The sequence below is a fragment of the Pelobates fuscus genome, chromosome 5 (assembly GCF_036172605.1).
Source record: "Pelobates fuscus isolate aPelFus1 chromosome 5, aPelFus1.pri, whole genome shotgun sequence".
NCBI classification, from domain to species: domain Eukaryota; kingdom Metazoa; phylum Chordata; class Amphibia; order Anura; family Pelobatidae; genus Pelobates; species Pelobates fuscus.
In genome coordinates this window covers 30,975,840-31,003,524 of record NC_086321.1, presented here as the reverse complement: position 1 = coordinate 31,003,524, position 27,685 = coordinate 30,975,840, and positions in this window count along the sequence as shown.

Here is a 27,685-nt window from a genome sequence, read left to right as displayed (position 1 = left end):
AAAATTCTTATTGTACTGAAAATAGACAGAGGATCTCAGTGTTACAATGTATTACAGATATTTTTACTTACATGATGGATGTCTTTGTATTAATGTATAAAAGTCAAGAATGCAATTTGATAAAGCGATTTCATTTTCAATGTCATATTAATGATATTGATGTTTTCTTTCATAGTGTATCATATACTGGAGTGATATAATTAGGAATGTGAACTCATGTTTAAACTTAGCAGGAAAGTTAGTAAATTAGCATCATTAATGAGTATATACATAGGACCATAACCACAAAATCTTTATTAGGAGTCTATAAATAAAAATAAACAAATATTATTTATTTATTTATATATATATATATTCTTGATGTCATATAGTGAGGTCAATACCAATTCTGGAATTTTTACATGAAACTGTTTATTAGTAGTAAGACATTATTTAACTACAACTCCCATAAGGTCCTACAACCTTGCCAGATAATTGATTTACAAAACATCTGAATGTGATCAGTATCAAATCTATGGTTTACTGTAAGATGGACAAATTATCCAACTCAGCTTTTTCCAGCTATGTTGTTTTGAGCTAATTTTGAACAATTCTCTGTCTACTTGCTGACAATTACCAGTTCAGTGAATAAACATGTAGGGGAGGGGCTAAAAATAAAGTGCCATGGTTTGCCTCAATAAGCTTACTCCTCTTTTGGCCGAACCATAAAACACAAATCAGGGGCATCAGCAAGAGGGGCTGACCTGGGCTAGACCCGAGTGGGGATCCAAAAAAACCCAGTCTAAATGTTGCTATTATTACTGTTTAACCTGTGCCTGGCCAAAAGAAAGGACTCAAGGTTAACAGTAATGAATTGCAAAATGTAAAACAAAATGGTGGAGGAGGGGGGAGCAAAAAGTACCTCTAATGAGGGCAAACTGCTGGCTTGGCTCCTGTGAGCTCTGGCTGTACAAAGTGTTGCTGTGGGTCACAATTGGAACACACTGAATGATGGAGCTTGTGAAAAAAACCTACACTACCCTCATCCAACGGAGGGGCTTAGCGGGATCTTGGATCACAAAGAAAAGGTAGCCAAAGTCTTGGAGCCGCAATGTGTGTCTGTGTATGTGTAACATATTGTGTGTGTATATCTGTGAGTGTATTTTTTATTACTGGCATTTAGAAAGTGTATGAATGCGTATATGTATGTATCTGGAGTATGTGTAACAGTTTGAGTGTATATGTGTGACAGTGTATGTGTGTAGTTGTATGTGTAACAGTGTGCATTTATCTGTCAGTGTGTAACAGTTTTGTGTTTGTGTGTTTGCGTGTGTATATGTGTAACAGTGTGTATCTGTAGCAGACTGTGCGTTTGTATTTATAACATTGTCTATGTGTATGTGTAACTGTGTGTGAGCCACTAACAGCATGTTCATCATTGTGTGACAGTTGACACTTTATATATACATATATATGATGCAATTGATTGCAACGGAGCTTGGGTGGGGAATTGGGTTTAAGGTAAAATGTATTATAATGTAATATAATATATTTTTCGGCTCAAGCCCCTAGTATTTTTGCAATACGGCCATGCCCCTCAGACATATCCTCAAACATACTTAATTCGAAATATAAATATCAAATAATAAAACAACACAATACTCAAAATTACATAATCTTAATTAAAATGTATTCCTGTAATATACACTAACACTGGTCCTTCCAAATATCTTAAAATGTGCTTCTCCAAAACAATGTATATGGCTTGATCTTCCCTCCACTGATTGAAATATTAAGAATATATACCGTATATACTCGAGTATAAGCCGAGTTTTTCAGCACATTTTTTGTGCTGAAAAACCCCACCTCGGCTTATACTCGAGTCAATAGTCTGTATTATGGCAATTTGCATTGCCATAATACAGACTGGGGCTGTCAGAGCTGTACTTACCTTTCCTGCAGCTCCTGTCAGCTCCCTTCTCCTCTGCGCCGTCCGTTCAGCACCTCGGTCAGCTCCCAGTGTAAATCTCGCGAGAGCCGCGGCTCTCGCGAGATTTACACTGGGAGCTGACAGAAGAGCTGCACGGACGGCGCAGAGGAGGAGAAGAGAGCTGACAGGAGCTGCAGGAAAGGTAAGTACAGCTCTGACAGCCCCCTTCTCCCCCCACTGAACTGCCAATGCTGGACCACCAGGGAAGGAGCCCCCCTCCCTGCCATGAATCAAGCAGGGAGGGGGGACGAAAAAAAAATAAATGAATAATAAATAATAATAATAATAAAATAAAAAAGTTAATTAAATTAAATAATAAGAAATAATAAATAAAAAAAATTAAAATAATTTTTTTTAAAAAAATAATAAAATTGCCCACCCCCCACCAAGGCTCTTCAACACACACACACACACACACACACACACTGCACTCATACACACACTGCACTCATACACACACTGCACTCATACACAAACTGCACTCATACACACTGCACTCATACACACTGCACTCAGACACACACTGCACTCATACACACACTGCACTCATACACACACTGCACTCATACACACTGCACTCATACACACTGCATTCATACACACTGCATTCATACACACTGCACTCATACACACACTGCACTCATACACATTGCACTCATACACACACTGCACTCATACACACTGCACTCATACACACACTGCACTCATACACACACTGCACTCATACACACACTGCACTCATACACACTGCACTCATACACACTGCACTCATACACACTGCACTCATACACACTGCATTCATACACACTGCATTCATACACACGCTGCACTACTACACACGCTGCACTACTACACACACTGCATTCATACACACGCTGCATTCATACACACGCTGCATTCATACACACGCTGCACTCATACACACACACTGCACTCATACACACATTGCACTCATACACACACACTGCACTCATACACACACTGCACTCATACACACACTGCACTCATACACACACTGCACTCATACACACTGCACTCATACACACTGCACTCATACACGCTGCACTCATACACGCTGCACTCATACACGCTGCACTCATACACGCTGCACTCATACGCACACGCTGCACTCATACGCACACGCTGCACTCATACACGCTGCACTCATACGCACACGCTGCACTCATACGCACACTGCATTCATTATACACACACACTGCATTCATTATACACACACTGTAAATAAATATTCAATTAATATATTTTTTTAGGATCTAATTTTATTTAGAAATTTACCAGTAGCTGCTGCATTTCCCACCCTAGTCTTATACTCGAGTCAATAAGTTTTCCCATTTTTTGGGGGTAAAATTAGGGGCCTCGGCTTATATTCGGGTCAGCTTATACTCGAGTATATACGGTAAGTGTAATGGTTTTGCTCTTTGCCTATAAAACATAAATATCTATATTTATACATTACATATTTAATAAATATTTGTAGTATATAAACATAGATTATTTTTGTTACTCCTGTTCCGCTTTGTCCCTCTATTGGTTACTTTGTATTACTTGATGTGTGTAAATGTGTATTTCTCTAAATATTATTTCATGTACAACATTTGGCCCACCCAAACTCTCAAATGAACATTCTTTGGACATCCTGAAAAAAAAAAATCAATTTCCTAAAAAAAATATTCGGCTGCACTGAACAATCCCTTCATGCACAAGTCTAATTGCAATTACAAGCTGCTCATAGGTTTATCTGGCTGCAGGTAAGAATAAACTTGAGTCAGATAGAGATACTTTATCCATATCTGCCTTCAGAATTCCTTAACTCTGCCAGAACATACTTAATACCCATTTCTGTATTATAAATGTACATAATGGCAACTGTAGATGATTGGAAGCCCAGTGTGGACGTTTTCCGTTCCGGACACAGAACTAAATTTGGATTTTTTTTTTTTTTTTTTAATTGTTTATATCCTGCTCAAAGGGTTAACATTTAAAATGGTTAACAATAGCACTGGTGTGTGTGTGTGTGTGTGTGTGTGTGTATGAATGTACCTGTGTGTGAATGTATTCATGTGCATACTGCACACTACAGTGGATAATGTTATCTACCTGAATTGTATATTGAAACTTGTGAGCTTATCTTCTCAAAACAGGCAGTAATTTAACCTGCTTCTTATTTGTCCGTGGTACACAATGATAATTAGAAAAATCTTCTGTATAATAATGTCATCACAAGCAGATGGGTAATGCAAGGTGACAAGAAGGTGAGGGTGACATAAGCTAGCATTTAATTGAGTGTTAGGAAATGTAATGATTTTTTTTTTCTTCCTAAGTTTATTTGCGAGTTTATTTTTTTCCCATAGAACAAGCAACTTATTGAAGGAAGTTGCCACGTTTTGAATTGGGATTGTAGCCCACCATGTAATGATTTAAAAGCTCTCAATGCCAATATAGCTCAATACTGAATGCACCTGTAATCATGGTTGATTATATATTCTTACCTGTTCTGTGTTAAATTTATATATGTGTGTTTATTACTTTGTATTTTTAATATTATATTGTACCCATATTGTAACAATGCAGTGTTTGTGGGCCCAGGACATACTTGAAAATGAGAGAAATCTAAATGTATCTTTTCTGATAAAATATTTTATAAATGTATAATGTTTTATCAACCATCTACACCCATATGCTTTATACAGCAGCAATGGGAAAAGATGCAAGTGAACCTAGGACATATACACACCAGAAAGGGTTTTGGAAAAATATACAGATCAAGTTTTTTTTACAGTAAGAGCAATAAGGATATGGAATTCTCTGCCTGAAGAGGTGGTTTTATCAGAGTCCATACAGATGTTTAAACTGCAATTTGATAAATACTTGCAAAAACATGACATACATGGATATACCGTATATACTCGAGTATAAGCCGACCCGAATATAAGCCGAGGCACCTAATTTTACCACAAAAAACTGGGAAAACGTATTGACTCGAGTATAAGCCTAGGGTGGGAAATCCACAGCTACTAGTAAATTTCTAAATCAAATTAGATCCCAATAAAATTACATGAATTGAATATTTATTTACAGTGTGTGTATATAATGAATGCAGAGTGTGTGTGTTTGTGTGAATGCAGTGTGTGTGTGTGTAATGAATGCAGTGTGTGTGTGTATATAATGAATGCAGTGTGTGTGTATATAATGCAGTGTGTGTATATAATAAACGCAGTGTGTGTATATAATGAATGTAGTGTGTGTATAAATAATGAATGCAGGATGTGTGTTTGTGTAGTGTGTGTATATAATGAATGCAGAATGTGTGTGTATATAATGCAAAGTGTGTGTATATAATGCAATGTGTGTGTGTATATAATGCAGTGTGTGTGTATATAATGAATGCAGAATGTGTGTGTATATAATGCAGAATGTGTGTTTGTGTGAATTCAGTGTGTGTGTATTTGATGCAGTGTGTGTGTATTTGTATAGTTAGTGTAAACTGGGTGGGGGGAGGGCATTTTTATTATTTTAATATTTGTATTTTAATATTGCATTTTTTAACTTTTTTTTTTTGTCCCCCTTCCTGCTTGTTACTTGGCCAGGGAGGGGGGATATAGCAATCCCTGGTGGTCCAGTGGTATGTACTGAGCAGTGGGGGGGGGGGGGGGGGGGCGGCAGCAAGCTGTTACTTACCTTTCCTGCAGCTCCTCCAGCTCTCCAGTGTAAATCTCATGGTCTGCATGCCGTGCGGACTCCTCCAGCGGGACTCCTCCAGCTCCTCGCTGGAGAGCTGGAGGAGCTGCAGGAAAGGTAAGTAACAGCTTGCTGCCGCCCCCCCAGGACCGCCGGGCTTGTAATGAGCCCGGCGGTCCTGGTCTGTATTATGGCAAAGTAAGTTGCCATAATCCATACCCTGACTCCAGCATAAGCCGAGGGGGGCTTTTTCAGCATAAAAAATATGCTGAAAAACTCGGCTTATACTCAAGTATATACGGCAATTTCTAATTAGTGGGGTAATGGCTGCTTGATCCAATGAGACATCTGACTGCTATTTTGGGGTCAAGAAGGATTTTTTTCCTAGTTTGTTGCAAAATTGGACTAGGTTTTTTGCCTTCTTTTGGATCAACAGCAGGGACATATGTGGGAAAGGCTGAACTTGATGGATGCAAGTCTCTTTTCAGCTATGTAACTATGTAACTATGTAACTAAGCTGAGAAGGAGTTAGGGACCAATCAAAGTGAAAGTCAAACAGGGACACCTATGGAGGGGGGCAGGGCCAACTTTCATTGTGACAGGTCATGTTCTCAAAGAGCTCCTCTCTTAACCTCCGATTATTCTAAGTTTATAGTCCCTCTGAGCCATCGCTTACCTCCTGGTCGAGACCTACCTTTCACCGATGATCCTGGTCTACACCTCAGAGCCCCCCCTTCGATTCTCCTGTAAACCATGGCAGTGCCAGAGACGGCACCTTAGACGTGGTAATGGCAGATGCTATGTGCTCCTCTGAGTCTTATGACAATGAAGATCCCATTCTCGCTAAATTGGACCACATTTGCGCTCACTTCTGGAACAAGCTACATAAGATACGGAATCCTCCTACGCACCAAGAGCTGACAGGCGACTCTCCTCAGTGGTTTCCACTTGATAACACCAGAGAGAGTTTCAGTTGCCTTAAGTGGCTGCTTAAAGCCTCCATATAACAATTTGCATTATCCCACTATTGCTGGGCAATGGTAATCCAGCAATAACCTCCCAGGACTGCACAAGGCATCCAATCACTGCAAAGCTATGCACCAGCAATTGGATAACCTTTTTTACTGGGCATCATTGGTGGCTGTTGTAAATCCTGGTAAATGACCATGCAAGCATCAGACATCCAGTAATAGGTATTCAGAGGTTGTCCCTCAAATCAGAATAATGTAATAGACTGTCATAGTGTTCTGATGTCTGTCCTTTCATGCTGCAGACTCTGAACCCAATGACTGTAATCTACCCAACTAATCACGGCTGCTTAAATAGTTTTTTTTTTTTCATTAACTACAATACAAAATGGATAACTGAAATGTGTAAACATGCTTTTAGTTAGTTAACCTGAGGGGCTTTGTTGGCTTCTATGATTGTTATTAATACTTGTCCTTTAACTTACAAAACCCATCCTTGATATTTAAGGCTTTTTGCTAAATATACAAATATTTTTTTTTTCATTAATTGCACTAGTTGTGTAGAAATAAATATTTATAAGTAAAACTGTAAAATGTTCCCTTTTCTTAAACAAGTTTTATTTAAGTTTTGACAAAGTACAATAAAGCAAGACAATAACAGTCAAGTGAAATGAACATTACAATCGTGAACATAAAATGAAACAAGCAAACATAAATATTCCTATATAAATTAAAGTGTTGAACATAAAAGCAAAAGAGTTAGGTACATTCACCACAATGTAAAATATATATTTTAAAAATATAGAAATTATATAGCGTACTCAGATCAGATACAAAACTGTTCCAAACAAGTGGATTTCCTCCACCCTCAAAATATAGCTAACAATATATACATAAGTATGTGGATTGAAACATAAATGTATTATGGAAATAAATAACATAACAACAGCCTGAATTAGGTGGTAAAATAAAGAAACAAAACAAAATTAAAAGGAGAAAAAAAACAGTAAAAAAGGAAAAGAAACATTTAGAATTGATAAGGCAGGCAAGCAATTACTTACATTAGCAAAGAGACATGAGTAAAGGGAGAACGAGAAAGGAGAAAAAAAGGAGGTGGGAAGGGGGAGAAAAAATGGAGGTGGGAGTTAAAACACAGGGCAGTTAGCAGGTGGGTCAAACACGACAAACAGTGGATGATCAAGTGGGGACCATGACTCAAGACACATTCACCAAAGGCACCATATCTTAGTATGTTTCTCGAGGGTATCATGACATCTTGTGGCCATTTCTTCGATGTCATAGATATACTTAATTTCATTTAGTAGAATTTAATGTGGATAAGTGCAAGATAATGCATCTTGGACGTAAAAACCCAAGGGCAGAGTACAGAATATTTGATAGAGTCCTAACTGCAACATCCGAGGAAAGGGATTATGGGGTGATTATTTCTGATGACTTAAAGGTAGGCAGACAATGTAATAGAGCAGCAGGAAATGCTAGCAGAATGCTTGGTTGTATAGGGAGAGGTATTAGCTGTAGAAAGAGGGAAGTGCTCATGCCATTGTACAGAACACTGTTGAGACCTCACTTGGAGTATTGTACGCAGTACTGGAGAACGTATCACCAGAAGGATATTGATACTTTAGAGAGAGTTCAGAGAAGGGCTACTAAACTGGTTCATGGATTGCAGGATAAAACTTACAAGGAAGGATTAAAGGAACTTAACATGTATAGCTTGGAGGAAAGACGAGACAGGGGGGATATGATAGAAACATTTAAATACATAAAGGGAATCAATACAGTAAATGAGGAGACTATAAAGGTATAAAAATAATATCCGGAAGTATTACTTTACTGAGAGGGTAGTGGATGCATGGAATAGCCTTCCAGCTAAAGCGGTAGAGTTTAACACCGTAAATGAGCTTAAACATGCGTGGGATATGCATAAGGCTATCTTAACTATAAGATAAGGCCATGGACTAATGAAAGTAATTAGAAAAATTGGGCAGACTAGATGGGCCGAATGGTTCTTATCTGCCATCACATTCTATGTTTCTATGTTTCTATGACCCTATTAGGGCAGAGATGAAGCATTCCAGTGTTTGGCTATGAAAAGTCTCACAACTTTACATATCATGTGACACAGTTTTAGAACAGAGAAGGTAAGTTGGTTTGACGTCGGCAATCATTTATAAACGTCAACAGTGGCTCAAGGAAAAGGATAACATATGCAACCTCACTAAGGTAGAGCAGATGGAAGCTTTTGCCAGGTCAACAAAGATCTTCTTTGATCGCAAAACCCAGATCTTTTTCCCAAAGGGACTGGCTTCACCCCAGAATAGGCTGACAGAAAGTAAAAGATAGTTCAAATTGCTCCTTTCTCAAAGGGCTGGTATTTGAAAAGACACTCAGATGGAGAAATCCATTTGTGTTCCATCTAACCATGTCGTTAGGCCATAATACACCTAAAAATTTTAACTTATGCTTGTCTGTAAATTTCTCAATATTGTGTAATCTGTTATTTTCATTTATACGTAATGTTGCATATACAGTTGCAAGAAAAAGTATGTGAACCCTTTGGAATGATATGGATTTCTACACAAATTGGTCATAAAATGTGATCTAATCATCATCTAAGTCACAACAATAGACAATCACAGTCTGCTTAAACTAATAACACACAAAGAATGAAATGTTGCCATGTTTTTTATTGAACACACCATGTAAACATTCACAGTGCAGGTGGAAAAAGTATGTGAACTCCTAGACTAATGACATCTCCAAGAGCTAATTGGAGTGAGATGTCAGCCAACTGGAGTCCAATCAATGAGATGAGATTGGAGGTGTTGGTTACAGCTGTTCTGCCCTATTAAAAACACACACCAGTTCTGGGTTTGCTTTTCACAAGCATTGCCTGATGTGAATGATGCCTCACACAAAAGAGCTCTCAGAAGACCTACGCTTAAGAATTGTTGACTTGCATAAAGCTGGAAAGGGTTATAAATGTATCTCCAAAAGCCTTGCTGTTCATCAGTCCATGGTAAGACAAATTGTCTATAAATGGAGAAAGTTCAGCACTGCTGCTACTCTCCCTAGGAGTGGCCGTCCTGTAAAGATGACTGTAAGAGCACAGCGCAGACTGCTCAATGTGGTGAAGAAGAATCCTAGAGTGTCAGCTAAAGACTTATAAAAGTCACTGGCAAATGCTAACATCCCTGTTAGCGAATTTACAATACATAAAACACTAAACAAGAATGGATTTCATGGGAGGATACCACAGAGAAAGCCACTGCTGTCCAAACAAAACATTGCTGCACGTTTACAGTTTGCACAAGAGCACCTGGATGTTCCACAGCAGTACTGGCAAAATATTCTGTGGACAGATGAAACCAAAGTTGAGTTGTTTGGAAGAAACACACAACACGATGTGCGGCGAAAATGAGGCACAGCACACCAACATCAAAACCTCATCCCAACTGTGAAGTATGGTGGTGGGGGCATCATGGTTTAGCGCTGCTTTGCTGCGTCAGGGCCTGGACGGATTGCTATCATCGAAGGAAAAATGAATTCCCAAGTTTATCAAGACATTTTGCAGGAGAACTTAAGGCCATCTGTCTACCAGCTGAAGCTCAACAGAAGATGGGTGTTGCAACAGGACAATGACCCAAAGCATAGAAGTAAATCAACAACAGAATGGCTTAAACAGAAGAAAATACACCTTCTGAAGTGGCCCCGTCAGAGTCCTGACCTCAACCCGATTGAGATGCTCTGGCATGACCTCACACCAGACATCCCAAGAATATTGCTGAACTGAAACAGTTCTGTAAAGAGGAATGGTCAAGAATTACTCCTGACCGTTGTGCACGTCTGATCTGCAACTACAGGAAACGTTTGGTATAAGTTATTGCTGCCAAAGGAGGTTCAACCAGTTATTAAATCCAAGGGTTCACATACTTTTTCCACCTGCACTGTGAATGTTTACATGGTGTGTTCAATAAAAACATGGAAACATTTCATTCTTTGTGTGTTATTAGTTTAAGCTGACTGTGATTGTCTATTGTTGTGACTTAGATGATGATCAAATCACATTTTATGACCAATGTGTGCAGAAATCCATATCATTCCAAAGGGTTCACATACTTTTTATTGCAACTGTATATATATATATATATATATATATATATAGCTAAAAGGGCTGCACTTTCCTAAACAAGCATATGTTATAAGGGTGCTTCTGGGAACAATGCATTCAACATACAAATTCCAGTGCACTGACTCATTCACCAAACAGTAATTTAATTCAAAGTTCACATAATGCAATAGTGTTTTTACTTAAAAACACCTCACCTAGGCAAACAAAATGGGGTTTAGTTATGCAATGTATGATCATATTTTGTAACTAAACCCCTATTATTTTTGCTTTGAATGAAATAGCTGTTTAGTGAATTAGTGAGTGCGCTGGATCTTGTATGTCATATACATACAAGATCCAAATATATATACTGCGTAGATTCCACAAGAACTGTGGTATCTGACACAATTTAGTCGCATTAGAAGCCAGATGAAATCTAGAGGTGTCCATGATCTTGTGAACATGTGACAAGGAACTCACCACATTGTCCTGTGTTTGATGCTGATCCATTTATCCTGTATAAGCTGAGTCTCACCAATTAGAGCTAAGGATATTTTCAGTCGATATACAATTTGTCACAATGCACAATGCAAGAGCAGGTTAATATGGGAAGACACTATGCAACAGTTGTAGATTCCTCTAGTTTGGAGAGGTCATGGCAAAATCATTGTGTTTTATGTGGGTCTCTGGCCTTTGATGACTGATAGAGGTTCAAGAAAAAAATATTAAACCAAACCCACTAGCAACAGCCAAATGTTCAGGTCCATCAAGGTTTGGAAACATAGATTAATTTTATGTAGGCACAGTGCAGACTTTCAAAAACTCTTTTTGTGAATTGAGTTATAAACCTTTGAAGAAGTGAAACCTTAAAGGACCACTATAGGCACCCAGACAACTTCAGCTTAATGAAGTGGTCGGGGTGTCAGGTCCAGCTAGGTTTAACACTTTTCTAAAAAAAAAAATAGCAGTTTCAGAGAAACTGCTATGTTTACATTTGGGTTAATCCAGCCTCTAGTGGCTGTCTCACTGACAGACGCTAGAGGCGCTTCCGCGCTTCTCACTGTGATTTTCACAGTGAGAAGACGCCAGCGTCCATAGGAAAGCATTTTGAATGTTTTCCTATCGACTGGCTGAATGCGCGCGCGTCTTGTGCTGTGCATGCGCATTCAGCAGAGGAGGAGGAGCGGAGGAGGAGAGGAAGAGGAGAGTCCCCCATCCGGCGCTGGAGTAAGAGGTAAATTTAACCCCTTCCTCACCCTATAGCCGGGCGGGAGGGGGGCCCTGAGGGTGGGGGCACCCTCAGGGCACTATAGTGCCAGGAAAATTAGTGTGTTTTCCTGGCACTATAGTAGTCCTTTAACAACACACAACCTCTACCAGTAAAAATATATGTTTACATGGTGCCCACTGATATAAAGGAAATAATAAGGAATCTCACCATACAAATAATATATAGTCAGTGTGAGCAGCAATATTTATAAAAAAAAAAAAAAAAAAAAAAAAGGCAACATAAAAGAATAAGATAACAAGAGAAGGCTATTTGAAACCAGTGGGAGGGGGTAACTCCTAGGGAAATTAATTTAATGAATAAATTGCGGAACCAGACTATAATTAAAATGTAACTTTTATTTACAAACATTAAAAGAGAAGAAACTATACCTATGATTTATCCCTGGTATATCATGAAAATTGGAAATGATGTGTAATTAAAATCAAATCACTTTAGAGTTGTCAAGTCAATGCTCAGGAGAGCCAAAAGGAAAGACAAACAAAGTAGGTTAAATATAAAATACCCAATTTAAAGAAAATAGGGAGCAGAGAGAAGCTGCTATAACTAAAAAGGGCAGAGGTTCTAACTGTTACTACAATAAATCACCTATTACACTGCTTCTACTAAACAGACATAGTCTAAATTATAATATATAATAAGCTTGATCCCTATTGTGTCTTCAAGGGCACATAACCCAAAATGAGATTGTTGGTTACTATAACCCCATTGTATCTTTAATAATAATAATAATAAGATCCATCTGGTGTCCCTATATAAAAAGCGAAAATAAATCTACGGTAAGTGGTTACTGAGTTCCAAAGGGTCCTCTTTGTCAACATTTTCTTCAGAGTGATTGTTTTAGGCTTAAATATTTGGGCATTCTTTTTTGTATTTGCCGGCTAATTCAGGAGCCACTCTTACTATAAATTTTTGTGTTTTATATATTTATATATATAAATATATATATATGAATGCTAGAGATATTTTTTTTCATAAGTAGACCTTTGAAGAAATGATAGAAGAAGAGTAGTCAATAATCTCATTTTGTGTTAGGTGCTCTTGAAGGGCAAGTTTATTATAGACAAAACCTATTATAGCCTAATTCTAATTTAGAACATATCTGTTTAGTATAGGCAGTTGTATAGGTGATTTATTGTAGTAACAGTTACAACCTCTACCTTCTTTAGTTGTGGCAGTCTATCTCTACTCCATATTCTCTTTAAATTGGGTATTGTCATTTTAGTCTACTCTGTTTATCCTTCCTTTTGTTTTTTTCTGAGCGTTCCCTTGACAAAACAAAAAATATTCAATATTAAAGGGACACTCCAGGCACCCAGACCACTTCTGCTCATTGGAGTGGTTTGGGTGCCAACTCCCACTACTCCTAACCCTGCAACTGTAATTATTGCAGTCTTCTATAAACTACAAAAATTACATTGCAGGGTTAACTCCACCTCTAGTGGCTGTCTATTAGACAGCCACTAGAGGGAACTTCCTGCTCTATAGCACAGGAAACCTGTGCTAGAGCGTCGCTGGACGTCCTCACGCTGTGTGAGGACCTCCAGCATTGCTCACTTCCCCATAGGAAAGCATTGAAATTCGTTTGCAATGCTTCCTATGGGGAGACGTAATGCGCATGCGCGGCATTGCCGCGCATGTGTATTAGGTCTCCTCGGTCGGTGGGCGGGATCAGTCTCGCCCACCGGCCGACGGAAGAACAGGGAGGAGCGGCGCGGAGGAGGAGAAAGCAGCGAGGCACATCGCCGCTGCCTCAGGTAAGTGACTGAAGGGGTTTTCACCCCTTCAGTAACCGGGGATTGGTGGGTGGGAGGGAGAGGGACCCTCCAGTGCCAGGAAAACGGATCGTTTTTCTGGCACTGGAGTTTCCCTTTAATTACACTTCATTTCCATTTTTCCTGATCCAGGGGTAAATCAGAGTTATGGTTCATTTCTTTAATTCTTGTAAATAAAAGTAAAATTTTAAGTACAGAATGGTTTCACATTTTCTTCATTGAATGCACTATTTATAAATATATAATATATACATATAAATGTATAATTTTGCTTTCACGTGATGAACGTTACGTGTTTGATTTTGTACCTTTGGTGCTTCTGTTACGCCTTACAGAGCTTGAGCTAAATACAGAATCCACTATCAGAAGAAACAATTATGTACACAAAGAATAATGTACCTTTTTATGCACATTAACAGGTAATATTTCACTTCTCTGAGAATTGCATTTGGCAATGTATCGCACCATTAGATTATTTGCTAAATAATTTGCTGGTTATTATGTCTTTATAAGTCAAAACATATATATGCCGTGCCGGAGAATTCTTCAGAGAAACTTCATAAAATAAATAAAAATCAAATGCCTCACTTTAAATTATAGCACTGGTACAGAAAAAAAAGGAAAACCAATGTTGCTGCTTAGAAAATACCTCAACTGCTTTATGTCTGTAATGCAGTGTGTAAGTAGAAATCAATGAAGTCCTATGTGGTTTTGTGCAAATTTTCAATCAATGTAAACTGATTTGTCTTTTCAGAAGGTTAAGGTAGTTTAATGGTTGAAAGCACACTGCAGTTCAGCAAGAAGCAAAAGTCAAAGGGTTAGCGGATTATGATTTTATTTCCTTTTTAGCCTTGCCATGTCTTTTTTTTATATCCAAAGTATCCAAAGGCACTCTTAATCACGTTGTGCCATACTTAGAAAAAATAAGGATAATCTACAAAAAAACAACTCTTTGTGGGGATTTTTTTTTTCATAGTTACCAAATGCATGACATTTTTTTTCATCACAATGCAATATATAATGATTACCATCATCATCATCATCATCATCATCATCGTCATCATTTACAGCTAACAGGAAAAGCCATTTGTACTATTGGTGCAACAAACCAGGACAATATTTTATTTGGAATAAGACTGAGTATAGACTAAATATTGTTTTTCTTGTGGTTTGATGCATTTTCTTTTACCATATGGTAAATCTTTCAAAATCCTCTTTACTAAATCTTCTTTTCATCCTGGTTGTGTTTTGGGTAATGGATTTTTTCCTCACTTAGGTATGTTCTGCTGGTAAGCCGTCTGGTCAGGTAGGCTTTTAAAATGGACACCTACCTGAGTTTAGGATTTTTATTTCTGTGACTTTTGGAAGCAACCATATCCTGGTTTTAAGACATCTTCAGAATAGAGGAGGTTCCTGGAGGATATACTATGTACTATACTAGATACTAGAGGCAAATAAAACCTGAATATCTAAGTAGAGAGATCTTAGATTTCAAATCCAAGTTTCTTCATATCCATTACCCTACATATTTTGCTGGTATATTGAGAAATTGCAATTCCAAAAAATTAGTGAACAAATTCCTATAAATATCCATAAGCAGGCCATTTGACCACACATAGTTTGGTCAACATACTGTATGTATATAATGCTTATTTTTGCACCTAGTTTTTCTGAACTAGAAGAATATAAGGATAAGTGATGCCATGCCATTTTGTAATTTCTGTAATTTATTTGTATAATAAAACATTGATATTCTGAATTTTACTGTATTTATTGTTTACGTACCATTGAACAAGAATAAACAAATACAAAATAGAGATTTTCACTAATCTAACGCACTTGTCTTTCATCGAATATTAACTGTTTTTTTTTCTACATAATAAATCAGTATTGAAAGGATTAAAGTCTATAACTCAGCTATTTAACATAAATTACAAATTGTTCAAGAAAAAATGAAGAAAAAAGTTCTTGATGGTGTCAGTCCACCCAGCCCTCCTGCCTCCTCCTCTGGCCTTGACACTAATTCAGAAGATTTTCTCATGGGGTTAAACTGAAAGCTTTATTGATACAAAGTTGTTATGGAGCCCAGAGTGGTCAATTACCAATATTCATATGGTGATACAGTATTAAAATGGAGACTCTCCTCACTCATCAACACTTTACAACAAATTTTGAAGGACACCCTCAGTTGCTGAATTTTAACAGCAAGGGAGTTTGAGGAGGGGGGGCTCTGAACACACAGAGTACACTGTAGGACGTCTTTGCACAATTTCAGATTTCCTATGTTTGAGCCATAATATACCTTTATTTCCCTTTTATTTAATAGTCCGAAGATATGTGACTCATTTTAAAGTTGGAGGAGCTAATATTTACAAGGTTGCCAAGATATTTATCATAGAATTCCACTACTTAATTTCAATATGTTTATTTAAATATATGTATGTTTTCCTTTCCTCTTTACACCCTAAAAATATATAATTTCTTCATTCTAAACGTGTTTCTGTCATTTACTATTGGTAAACACTCATAGAACAAAGTGTTATAATATGTTGGTACTTTGTAAATGACACTAAAGATAGTTTTGATATCCGTATATCCGTATGTCTTTAATTTCCATATTAGGAGACTTTTTTTATTGATGGGACACATGTTTAAGGCCGTAAGGCCCAATTTACACGTTGGGGTATTGTGATACGGGGGCTTGATTTCCCGCCTTGCCTCGACAGGCCACGGCTCTACTCGATAACTCGCTATACGTTTACTCAAACTCGCTATCTATTGACAGTCATCCTGGTTCACACAAGCCTCCCTCTCCTCTCCCCCTCTGATACTATCATGCTTTTCTTGGCACAACGCCTTCCTGAAAATCTCCCTTCAGGGTGATATCCTGAGTTTCTTCAGTACCCTCAGGGTCTATGGTTACTATTCTATTATTTACATCTCCAACAACTACACTGGGCTGCTCATACTTTTCTCTCTCTTCTATCCCACATCCTCAGTTCCTCCTCTTCTTCTTCTTATCTCTCTTTTTTTTTTTTACCTCCCTGTAATATGAACCTCACGGTTCCTATTAACCTCGACTCGGTTTGCTGAATACGTTACGTTCCACCCTCATCAAGCCCCCGTCTAGGGTTAGAGAACTGGCTGTTTAGGGTTAGGTTGCTGGCCTTAGTTGTACTACGGATATGGTCCCGCGAGGCCAACTCCCCAATCTCAACACAGAGATTTTGCCCCTCGGCCCAAATCATAGTTAGAGCCTCGCATTAGCCCACCTATCGGGTTCATAGCTAGGACCACACCTGACACGGCCACACGTATTTGGATCTTTACTGTCACCGAGAGGCCAACACCCCGCCACCACGCTAGTGGCACGTGCCCCACGCCCAAATCATAGGTAGAGCCTCTCACCAGTCGCTTGGCAACTAGCAGGGCCTCACCTGTCACGGGGTAGAGAGCTTTTCGCTTTGGCACTAGTTAGCCAGCCAGTTCTACGATTATTCAGCTGCTTTGTTATTAATCAATTCTTTGTTGTTGTGATGTTTTTTGTTTTTTTAGCACATCCCAAGAAGGTAATATGGGAGACAAACCATTCCTCCCTTGTACGACGACTGAACCGAACCCGGAGGATTCTGTGTTTGGGATCGGCTTACAAGGAGAAATTTCTGCCATAATAGGAAGTCTAAACACCATTCTGGCCAATCTTCAGTCATTCAATAATAGACTTTCTGTCTTAGAGAACACCTATAGGCCCTCCACACACGCTCATTCCCTCCACCCACAGAGTTGGCCCCCAGCATAACCTTTCATACCCCCTCACGGTCTGGGTAATCACCCGCTATTTGCAATGATTTTCACCTGGGCATATGTAGGTCTGCCAACTGTGGGTTACTTCACGTATGTGCTATATGCCTCGGGACTCATGTCAAGACCGTCTGCCCATACACGTTGTATCGAAGATCATGAGTTCAAAACTTTCAACTTAACGTTTTCGGGAGTCACGTCCGCCCGGCACTTGGTGGTATATTCATCACACGGGTTCTATACTAGGTGGGGGTCACTCACACTGTGCACCCTAAATGTCCATATCTCCTCAGCTAATCACGTATTATTTAATGTGCGCCACCGGATATACTAATAAACATCGCATCAGCATTATTCTGTCTGCTCTGCTTTCAGTTGCATCCTCTGCCTTAAATATCATCACCCAATTCTCTCGATACTATAATCACTAGGGATTGTAGCATATTATGGGCAGGTGTAACTACCTGGCCTAGCAGCTAGCAGGATGGAGATCTCCAACTCCTCCACGTGACCATTCATCCCTACTATTGGGGCTTCCTGGTCAAGAATCAATTGGCCTAGTACCTCACCCAACTTACAACACCCAATTCCTTGTCGTCACGGTTACTTTCCGCATTTCATAATCTGCATTTTAACATCCTAATTCGGTCGCCCGGCTATTGGGACTCGACAACAAGTGATCACCTATAGCGTTTTTCAATTGCACTAAGAATATGTACGACAGAACGTGACATTATTGCAAGACTCAGTGGAACACAACATTTACAGGCATACTGTGCAATTGTAGTCTATTCTGCTTTTTGCCACTTTTTATTCAAACCTTCATACAACACGATCGCACTATATTTCGAACTGACATACAATAACACGTTCTGACAAGCCTTTCAAACCATACCTTGTCTTAACATAAGATATCAAAAGATAAATAATTGGTTTATCACTCTACAGTAACGTACGTCCACAGATGGGAAGTCTGGGCAGTATCAGACTCCCTAAACAGCATCCGCACCACACAACCAGGTCTTAAATATATGTGCCTGCAATCGTACAAGGGTTCCAGAACCCTACAACTCCACGATCACAACTAATCAAACGGGCAAATCATGTCTCCTCAAGGAAGATTTAAGAAGGTACAAACAATACATCATGTCACGCCAACATTCAAACCAGACAATCAAGACACTTGACCTACTAATCATTCCCTAACTTCTTCTAAATACGGTTCTACATTCATACTCGTTGCATTAGAGTAGGTTGGGACCACTGGCTCCTATTTAGCACATCCTTTCAATAAGCATCCAGTAGCAGTACGCCGGTACACATAATTAGAGTCACTAGAAATCAGCTACATTATACAGGAACATTCCTAATGGATAAGAAGTAAGGCAAACTGATTTTATATGATAATTATAGTGCAATAAGTGTGTTTTCTTGCATTTCCTTTTGCCCTCTTTTACAGGCCTACCCCCTATGTCGGTTCCGCCACACCACACCGACTTAATTCCAATCACAAGGCATTTCACTATACGATATTAACCGACCACAAGTTTAAGGCCGTAAGGCCTGTATTTGTGGGAGGAGTTAGCGTTCCTATATACACGCTACTCCCCCCTTCCTACCTTGCCGTACGCACGCTGTTCACCCCACCCACCTCTCCCTCTTATACAATTTATTCGGGGAGGCCCTCTTTTACAGGCCTACCCCCTACGTCGGCTCCGGCACACAACACCGACTTAATTCCAATCACAAGGTATTTCACTATACGATATTAACCGACCACAAATATGTTTTTCGGTAAACCTGTAAACATTTGTAATTTGATAAACTTTTATTGAAAATAATCATTTATAGTTCATCGCTCATCTGCTTGAAGTTATTTTACAATCCCACGTGCAAGAATGCCAAATGTACAACTTATTACAGTGGGATATTTTTTTTGTTAATTTTTTTTGGGGAGCTGGAAAAGATTTACTCAATAATAAGTGGATTTGAAAAGTGCAATTTTATTTTTCTCTTTCGAGTGACACGAAAAGAAAAGCTGAAAGGTTTGCATGCTGTTTTTGTGAGTGGGCCATTTCAAGCCCTCTGACGAATGGTATGTCTTACTGGAATTCTCTATACACAAGGCTGAAAAGGAAAGGATTAAGGCCTTTTTTGTGGGTATAAATGAAACAAAAAGAACTTTTTTTATGATGTAGCAGCTTAAAATACAAGACTTCATTATACTACTGATTGCAAAGGTTCTTTGACTGAGCTATCGATGTTGGCCAATTTCTTAAGGGAGTAGAAATGCGTGCGATATAAATGCATCGTATATAGAAATGCTAGCATTGCTCTAATTTTATACAAGGAAGAGTTTATAGGATTGTTTTATCATTCATTTTATCCACGCCCACTGTAAAGAGGACTACAGGGAGATTTTACTCCTGTGAAATCTGCTTCTAATTAAAACAAGTAATTAGAGTTCCTCAAGACTTGTGCTTTCACTCATTTTTGCCCGCCAGACCATATTAGTTTTAAAAGCAATCCAATTTCTAGTAATAACAGACTGTAAAAAAAAAAGTAATTTAACATGTATATAAGCATAGAGTTACTTTTCGGTTCTTAATGTATTTTTTTTTTTTGCCAGTAAATTTTATTGATTCCAGATTACCAGAATACAAAAATGTTTAATTATATTTGTCCCATACTGTATCATATTGAATCACTTGTACAGTGACTACAGAAACAAATGTCTACAAATTATAATTTTTGATCGAATACTTACATACAAAATCACAAAATAAAATGCAAGCTTTTACTATAAAATGAATTTTATTGAAATTGCATTTTGTATTGTGTCCTTTTACAAGGTCCTGAATTTAGCTAATGCCGAACAGGCTTTAATTTATTTCATTTTCAATACTTGCAATGTTGTGTCGGATCTATCAACTGTCACAGTTTCTACAGTTCAGTCCCGATTTGACACCTCGGTCTGCTGTCCCAGATTTTCCTTTGTAACCCTGCTTCTGGAGACAACAGGTGATGTCCCATAAAGTGCATCATGAATATGTCCATGGCTGCCCCATGCCATTCCAAATCTCAGAATATATGGCAAGTAAACACCAAGATGACAAGATTACACACTTCCTTACCAACCATTGTACTTTCATTGTCATGCAAACAGAATCAGTGGCGATTCACCAACTCCACCACTCCTAGACTGGCTGGGAATGATGTTATGGTCATGTAAGTAGAGCTTTTTAGGAGAATGAAATGTTCTGGTAAAAGAAAACATTCTAACAGTGTGTGCTGTTTATTATAATGTTATGCAGCCATCGTCATACTTCCACTGACTGAAACTCACATAGCCTGCATGCAAACATGGTTTCATTTTCAATCAGTTATGAGAGAGCATTGTGTTTTCATATTCTGGTTTGTTAATTGAGCTTTAATCACACACAGGAGGCTGATGCAGTCTCTAGAGGCTATTAAGAGAGCAGAAGATAAGGAATTCTAAATTAAACAAACTGTGCAATAAAGGAAGTTTGAACATAAGATCTCACTTTACAGGAAATGTGTAGCGAGGCTGTGTGAGTCACATCTATGGTAGGTGTGGCTAGGGCTACATAAACAACTTGGATTACCTCCTAAATGCCAGAGAATTGAGCAATTACACTGCCTGGACATGATCTATAAATCAAAATTACTTTATTAAACTTAAGTTGTTTTGGTGCTTGTAGTATCCCTTTAGTTTTTGGAGGATTATTCCATTTAAATTTTATGTCCTCACACTTTCTACAAATTAACCGATCTAAAACAGAAGCACTATTCTTCCCTTCCTCATCTTTATCATCCACCCAGTGGAAGGTTGTCCATTGGGGCACTGGGACAGCATCCTACCACATAACTGTCATAATAATAAAATATATATATTTATTGGCAGTGGTCAAGGAGTAAATTAGTGACACTGTTTCCCTTTGGGAAAGGGTTAACTTGCACATTGTTTTTTCCATTATAAATGGTAACCATACACCATACAACACTGCAGTGCTGTCATTTCCTATCCTCCTTTTTTCACTAAAGCACAAACTGACTCACTGATATTGAATGGTGACTGTCTGGATAAACTGATGAGGGCAAATAAGCATGTGTAAAATTTAGGTCACTTTTAAAATCTAGCCAATCAGAGAGCTCTTCAGAAATGCTCAGTATGCCACAAGAGGTCATTTTTAAGTACCACATTTTAAAAAAATACATTAGACTTAGAGGTAGCGTACTGAGCTTACAATGGCGTGAGTTCAATTCTGCTTGGGGAGGAGATTTTTTTCTACACATTGTGTGCACATCATATATTCAGGGGTTGTGATTTCAAGCCCTTTATTGGGATTTTTTTTTTTATATTTGCTCATTATGTCTCTAAAAGTGTAATGTAGTTATCAAATGTATTTTATCTTAATATATTTAGTAAAACTTGCACCAACTACATTAATTTCACCTATTGAGTTTCTGTCAATTGAATATGCAAGCTTGAATCAGTTTACTAAGTTATGTGTTGATCCTTGAAAAATAATATATCCACTACATGTAATATCTCAAACACAGTGTGTTTTTATCTGATTTAGCAAAATATCATAGTAAGAAAACAAATGCGGCTATAACAAGATTTAAACCCAGGTCGGAAGCACAAAAGACAATTAAATTAACCACTTGTTTAGAGGGGATCAAACAAAGCAGTATAGCTAGATATACAATATCCACCATGTTTTCTGGGACACATATCATTTATACAAATTGATGGGCAACATCAACATGCTACAGGTAATAAATCACTCATGCAGAAAATACATTATCCATAATACAGGGCAACATTTTCATGTACTGCCAATCAACATGATGAAATTATGTGTGTCCTGGAAAACATGGTTAATATGGCAACCCTAAGTATAGCTCAGTTTCAATACCAGAACAATGTGTGTCTGCTGCTAATGTAATATCCAATAGGAACACTGTGTGACTTCTAAAAATGTCTCCCTGGTGTCAACTCTGTTTGTCTCATGAATATGTGTTCCACAAACCCAGCACTGTGTGAGTCCTGGAAATATTTCCCTCAGACTCACCACAGTATGTCTGTTGAAGCATTCTGGCCGACTACCTATGTTTCCAAGTACAGTTCCATTGTATTGTACTAAATCCTCATTTATACTATATATATGTTAGCACACTTAATTTTATCAAAGCATGAATAGTGTAACTCATTACCCTAAGCAATTCCCTGCATACTATTTAGCACATAATATATTTAACCCGTTTAGTGACAGGGGAGTCACATTTCCTTGCAGTGTGCTGGTAACAGCTTTTGCAATTCAAAAAAAAATTAATTTTTTATTTTTGTTCTATTTTTTTAATTCAAGTTTAACAGATATTTAGCTATTTAAAAATGCCATAGGAGTCCAATATGTAAGAAGGTGGGGTTTCCAGACAAGGGGGTCAAGTCAAATATGATGGGTGGAATGTAGCATCTTAAAATCTCACCAGACGCCACTGCATTATCCACCACTTTCTATTCTGTTTCAGTGCCTATTTCTGCCTCACTTACTGTTTAAACCTTGGTGTCATCTGTGGCGAAATCAACCTCGCCACTATGTTCTGGAGAAGCCTGGTTGCCTGCCTGCTTCCCCTGGAATATGGCCCCGTGTTAAAAAGCTTGATTTTCCACTGCAGAAAGGCTTGTTCGTGCCTATCTGCCCAGGCATTCGGTAGATTGAATCTACCGAACAAAGAGACGAATGAGTGGACCCCCGGGTATGGAGTGTGCCAGTAATTTACCTCCCAGCAGGTGCGGTTATCCGCAGCTTAATTGACGAACGCTGGGTGGCCGTTGTTCGTATAGCCGAACACGTGGCAGCGGCCATCTTAAACTGCCGAACGGCCAGCGGTGTTCAGCTACAAAACCATGGAACTGAAAACGGACAGTTGTATTCAAGAACACCGCTGAGCCGTCGACCTCCCTTCTCCTGCAATTATACGAACGCCGGTTCATTCGGTACTTTCCCTGTGTGAACAGTGGTACCCCAGATAGCTATACCATGGAGCCCATTCGTATAACGAAAGACTATGTGAAAGACTTTGGATCCATGGCGATTGAACTGTATGTATGTGATCTGAGCGCCATTCGGTAATAATGTACGCTCAGATCTAAGCTATCTGGGGATATGTTTAACGTATATGTTTTATGCAGTATTTGTAAGATTGTGTATTTTTATGTCTTTTTGCTAACATGTGTAATGGAGTTTTGCCTCTATCCTTGGAGATAATTGGATTACTTCCCAATTATCTCCAGGATAGAGAGGAAGGATTGTACTGTACTAGTGGGAGTGTTTCACTATGTATGTCTGTGATTGGTCACTGTGCAATTTGTGTCCCAGTCTTCCACCAGGTACCCTAGGGGAGTGTCCACCTGGTGGAAGACTTGCATAAATACCGGCAAGTAGCCCAGATTAAGCAGATCACTGCTTGACTCTCAACACCAAGCCTTGTCTCGTTCTTGGGGGGATTCATTGTATGCTGTTCTATTTTGACTGCTAGGAGTGTAAACCGTTCGTATTGTTTTCCCTGGTCGGCTGTTTGAAGCATTCGTATGGTTCCGGTTCGGGAGTTTGGAGAATTCGTGTAGTTTCCTGTTCGGGAGATTGGTGTATCTGCCTGTGAATCTGGAAGGGAATATTTCCTAAACGTCTTTTAACCCCTTTTATGCCTGAGGGTGCCGTTACATCATCTTTTAATGTCCTTTTGTCTTCAAGAGACATGGAGCAGCATTTACCTCTTTCTGACACTTTCTCTTCTCAGTACTCCAATCCAAAATTCAAAATCCATTCTCTTCTTACCTTATCTGCTGCAAGACTCCATATCCTTATCCTGAACCTCACCAGGCTAGAATAGTTTAACTCTTGCTCAGCCTTAATCAACACCCCATTACTACACTCCAGCACATCTAAAATGCAGCTGCCTGCATCCTCTCCAGCACACCCTGGTCAAGGCATGCCAGACCACTTATTTGAAAATCCAATTGAATTCCAGTTAGAAAGCTCACTATTTTCAAATGCCTCATCCTCACCTACAAAGTCTTCCACATGCTTGCTGCTCCCAATCTTTCCTCTCTCATATTCCTATATACCATTACCTGCCCGCTCCACTCCATTTCCTCAATTTCCCTTACCTCTCCCCATAACTAGATGTTCTCTAGTCCATTCTAACTCATAGCCCCTTCTACTGGAATAAGCTCCCACCTCACATCTGATTAACCAACTTTCATACACAAATTATGTAGCAAAAAAGTTACATCATAACGGACGGTGTTGCAGCTAGAGGATGTAGTGATCAGGGTCATGGTTATGCAAGTGGGAAGCCGTGGATATTAAGACAATATAAATTAACCCAAGACACAGACACACACCCAGACAGATAGACACACTGACAAAGAGAGAATTTGTGTGTGTGTGTGCGTGCCTTCTAGTGTGTGTGTCTGTGTGTGTGTGTGTGTGTGTGTATGTGTGTGTCTGTCAGTGACAAAAAACATACACAGACAGACACACACACACTCTGCCCAAGTTGGTAGGTATAAAGCAAGTAGGACTATTTTTTACTAAAATATTACTAAATATTTTCAATACAACATTTTTTGATACATATCTTTATGTAGATTAGATTTAGTGTAAGTAAACTGAAGTAAGTTATTAGATCATATTGTGAATGTATAATTTATAAATCTAAGTATGGCTGTAATCTGAGACAGCAGGGAAGAGCACACATAAAGAAAGTGTGCAAATCAAACATACTTATTGTTTGATCATTTTATAAAATGATTATACTTATCCAAAGAAATGTTACTATGCAGTTGTTTGAATATTTCCTGTGTCTGATGTTATGACCTTTGCACTGAATTAATATTTTATGGATTATGTGTGTATAAAATATTTATTTTGTGAAATGTAATCACATTCTTAGGACTTATTTCTTCTTTTCTATTTAATTTATCATGCATAAGCATTGTATAATTTTGATGTGCTCATATTTATACAGCTTTCATCTTGTTCCTAATAATTTTATGTTCATACTAGCAAAAAAGCAATGAGATACTAGATGACAAAATGCTTTATGACTTAAAAGGAATATGTAGTCATCTTTATTTTGTGGATTGCTAAAAAAAATATGTAAAAATAAAATGGGAACTATAATTCTGTGCAATAAACTCTATTTTCTTCTGACTTTATTATTATTATATAAAAAGGCAAGTCAAATTTGTTTTGGGCAAAACAATTTGAAAATAAGATTACCATTAGATAAATTCTAAAAAAATTAAAGTGTAAGTACACTGAAAACAGAGATGGGTATATTAGTTAATAAAAAAAAAACAGGAAAGAGGAGACATTTTAAATAACTTATTATCCTCAGTATATATTAAGGAGGGCCCTATTTCAAGAGATATGCGAATGATTGCTGCAAAACAATTGCAAAAAAATTGTAATTGGATGACTCAAGATGAGGTGCTACAGCAGCTAAAGAAAGTTAATGTAAATAAAGCTACAGGGCCTAACAGTATTCACCCACGAATACTTAAGGAGCTAAGTGTGGAAGTAAGTGAACATCTGTATTAAATCTTTCAAGATTAGTTTTCTTTTCCAGCAATTGTACCTAAGGATTAGAGGAACGCAGATATTCAAAAAGGGTTTAAAATCTTTGCCTGGAAATTATAGACCTGTAAGCTTAACTTCTGTGGCTGGGAAAGTATTTAAAGCGTTATTAAGGGATAATGTTCAGGAATTCCTTGTGAAGAACATTGTTATTAGCCATAGTCAGCATTTGTTTATGAAACATAGGCCACGTCAAACTAACCTAATTGAATTTATAAAAAAGTAAGTAGTAGTATAGATCATAGTGTTGCAGTGGATGTGACCTACTTGGAATTTGCCAAGGAGTTTCCTCACTATAGGTTAGTTTACAAACTAAAAAATTGGTTTAGATGAAAATTCTTGTTCATGGGTAGATCATTGGCTTAAAGATAGAGTACAGAGAGTTGTTATTAATGATACACTTTCAAGCTGGACACAAGTGGTAAGTGGTGTCCCTCAGGGCTCTGTTCTGGGTCCACTGCTATTTAAAGGAACACTATAGTCACCTAAATTACTTTAGCTAAATAAAGCAGTTTTAGTGTATAGATCATTCCCCTGCAATTTCACTGCTCAATTCACTGTCATTTAGGAGTTAAATCACTTTGTTTCTGTTTATGCAGCCCTAGCCACACCTCCCCTGGCTATGACTGACACAGCCTGCATGAAAAAAAAACTGGTTTCACTTTCAAACAGATGTAATTTACCTTAAATAATTGTATCTCAATCTCTAAATTGAACTTTAATCACATACAGGAGGCTCTTGCAGGGTCTAGCAAGCTATTAACATAGCAGGGGATAAGAAAATCTTAAACAGAACTTGCAATAAAGAAAGCCTAAATAGGGTTCTCTTTACAGGAAGTGTTTATGGAAGGCTGTGCAAGTCACATGCAGGGAGGTGTGACTAGGGTTCATAAACAAAGGGATTTAACTCCTAAATGGCAGAGGATTGAGCAGTGAGGCTGCAGGGGCATGTTGTATACACCAAAACGGCTTCATTAAGCTAAAGTTGTTCAGGTGACTATAGTGTCCCTTTAACATATTTTTACATGATCTTGAAATAAACATTGGAAGCCATGTTTCATTGTTTGCAGATGGCACAAAACTCTGTAAAGTAATACAATGTGAGCAAGTTATTACTGTGCTGCCAAAAGATTTAGATAGATTGGGGCACTCAGCACTCAAATGGCAAATTAAATTTAATGTAGAAAAATGCAAAGTTATGAACTTAGAGGTAAAAATGCACAAGAAACTTACACCCTAAATGGTAGTGAATTATATAGACAACAAACTAGGCAACAATGTGCAATATCAATTGGCAGTTGCTAAACTCAGTAAGGTATTATGTATAAATAGGGAAATTAATTATCGGCTGAGAATATAATTTTGTCTCTTTACAAATCAC